This window comes from Crinia signifera, chromosome 3, assembly GCF_055691185.1.
Source record: "Crinia signifera chromosome 3, ASM5569118v1, whole genome shotgun sequence".
Lineage (NCBI taxonomy): Eukaryota > Metazoa > Chordata > Amphibia > Anura > Myobatrachidae > Crinia > Crinia signifera.
Genome location: NC_139219.1, coordinates 276,114,027 through 276,116,526, shown reverse-complemented (window position 1 = coordinate 276,116,526; position 2,500 = coordinate 276,114,027). Strand labels below are relative to the sequence as shown.

The 2,500-nt window shown below is 40.6% G+C and overlaps 3 non-coding genes across 3 annotated transcripts in view; 1 reads left to right on the top strand and 2 right to left on the bottom strand.

Moving 5' to 3' along the window:
* Positions 1-1,239: 1,239 nt before the first annotated feature.
* TRNAS-AGA (transfer RNA serine (anticodon AGA)) lies at positions 1,240-1,321 on the bottom strand. The gene has a single exon. It is a non-coding gene; the product is annotated as a tRNA-Ser (tRNA).
* A 155-nt stretch (positions 1,322-1,476) lies between these two features.
* TRNAF-GAA (transfer RNA phenylalanine (anticodon GAA)) lies at positions 1,477-1,549 on the top strand. Its single transcript has one exon. It is a non-coding gene; the product is annotated as a tRNA-Phe (tRNA).
* Positions 1,550-2,431: 882 nt separating this feature from the next.
* The window catches only part of TRNAS-AGA (transfer RNA serine (anticodon AGA)), an 82-nt gene continuing 13 nt past the window's right edge, over positions 2,432-2,500 (bottom strand). The window contains exon 1 of the tRNA in view: positions 2,432-2,500. This exon is cut by the window's right edge and continues 13 nt beyond it. This is a non-coding gene — a tRNA (tRNA-Ser).

Sequence of the window (2,500 nt, the reverse complement as noted above, 5' to 3'; positions counted from 1 at the left end):
CTAGGAATAATGTGAATATTCTATTGTTTATAACCATTTGACAACCTTTGTTTAAAATTGGGCTTTGAAAATTAATTTCTAATTAATAATTTCTATTCAGTGTGGCTGCTGAAATTGACTGGTGTCAGTCTTAAGGAGGGGAAGAGAATGTGTGTAAGAAAAAGAGAAAACAAGCTGGCATCCCAAAGATTTTGATGCGCTAACAAACATGGATTTCTAGTCCATCGCCTTAACCAATCGGCCACGACTACTGCTTAAGCCTTGCTGTATTTTCACAATAGATTGTCTATGGATTGAGCTGCCTGCACTGAGAAATTGAAGATCTAAAGGTCCCTGGTTCGATCCCGGGTTTCGGCATTGTGGAAGATAATATTTTTCGACATAAAATGCAATTTTGCAACAAAAAGCTTACGTTTTCAGGCTTCAAACTTTAAAATCATATTTACAAAAACATTTTTACAAAAATCACTTTGCCAAAACCACTGCTTATGTCTCTCAGTAGCCAACTCCAGTCCTCGAGAGCTACCAACAGTTCCCATCTTCCAGACAACCTAGCTGCTGCACAGGTACACTCATTACTCACTAACACATTTTAAAAGATCCACAATTGGAGCTAATTACTTCACTTGTGATTCTGTGAGGTGAGCTGGAAAACATTAACTGTTGGTAGCTCTCGAGGACTGGAGTTGGCTACCCCAGACTTAGAGAATGCTTTATACTCTGTATATTTTGAGTTTGTAAATTGCCAAAAATTGCTATCTGAGCAAAAAATAAAAACAACTCCTTCGAGCCGGAATTGAACCAGCGACCTAAGGATTTCTACACCAATCATCTCTACAGTCCTCCGCTCTACCAGCTGACTAATTAATAATTTCTATTCAGTGTGGCTGCTGAAATTGACTGGTGTCAGTCTTAAGGAAGGGAAGAGAATGTGTGTAAGAAAAAGAGAAAACAAGCTGGCATCCAAAAGATTTTGATGCGCTAACAAACATGGATTTCTAGTCCATCGCCTTAACCACTCGGCCACGACTACTGCTTAAGCCTTGCTGTATTTTCACAATAGATTGTCTATGGATTGAGCTGCCTGCACTGAGAAAATGAGGATGTATTGTATTGACCCAAACACACCCAAAACTTCATTCTCCTTTACATTTGATGCGCTAATGGCCTGAACTCGCTATGGGCATCACAGTTTTCAAGTTTTTAAAAACTTGCAGAAAAGAGAAAACTTAAGGCGTTCGTAGTCGGCAGGATTTGAACCTGTGCGGGGAGACCCCAATGGATTTCTAGTCCATCGCCTTAACCACTCGGCCACGACTACTGAATAAACCATGTCCTAGTTTCACAATAGATTGTCTATGGATTGAGATGCCTGCAGTCAGAAAGTGAGGATGTATTATATTGACCCAAATACACCCAAAACTTCATTCTCCTTACATTTTGCCCCGAAAAACGATTGCAAGACCAAGGGAGCTTGCCGAAATAGCTCAGTTGGGAGAGCGTTAGACTGAAGATCTAAAGGTCCCTGGTTCGATCCCGGGTTTCGGCATTGTGGAAGATAATATCTTTCGACATAAAATGCAATTTTGCAACAAAAAGCTTACGTTTTCAGGCTTCAAACTTTAAAATCATATTTACAAAAACATTTTTACAAAAATCACTTTGCCACAACCACTGCTTATGTCTCTCAGTAGCCAACTCCAGTCCTCGAGAGCTACCAACAGTTCCCATCTTCCAGACAACCTAGCTGCTGCACAGGTGCTCTCATTACTCACTAACACATTTTAAAAGATCCACAGGTGGAGCTAATTACTTCACTTGTGATTCTGTGAGGTGAGCTGGAAAACATTAACTGTTGGTAGCTTTCGAGGACTGGAGTTGGCTACCCCAGACTTAGAGAATGCTTTATACTCTGTATATTTTGAGTTTGTAAATTGCCAAAAATTGCTATCTGAGCAAAAAATAAAAACAACTCCTTCGAGCCGGAATTGAACCAGCAACCTAAGGATTTCTACACCAATCATCTCTACAGTCCTCCGCTCTACCAGCTGACTAATTAATAATTTCTATTCAGTGTAGCTGCTGAAATTGACTGGTGTCAGTCTTAAGGAGGGGAAGAGAATGTGTGTAAGAAAAAGAGAAAACAAGCTGGCATCCAAAAGATTTTGATGCGCTAACAAACATGGATTTCTAGTCCATCGCCTTAACCACTCGGCCACGACTACTGCTTAAGCCTTGCTGTATTTTCACAATAGATTGTCTATGGATTGAGCTGCCTGCACTGAGAAATTGAGGATGTATTGTATTGACCGAAACACACCCAAAACTTCATTCTCCTTTACATTTGATGCGCTAATGGCCTGAACTCGCTATGGGCATCACAGGTTTCAAGTTTTTAAAAACTTGCAGAAAAGAGAAAACTTAAGGCGTTCGTAGTCGGCAGGATTTGAACCTGTGCGGGGAGACCCCAATGGATTTCTAGTCCATCGCCTTAACCACT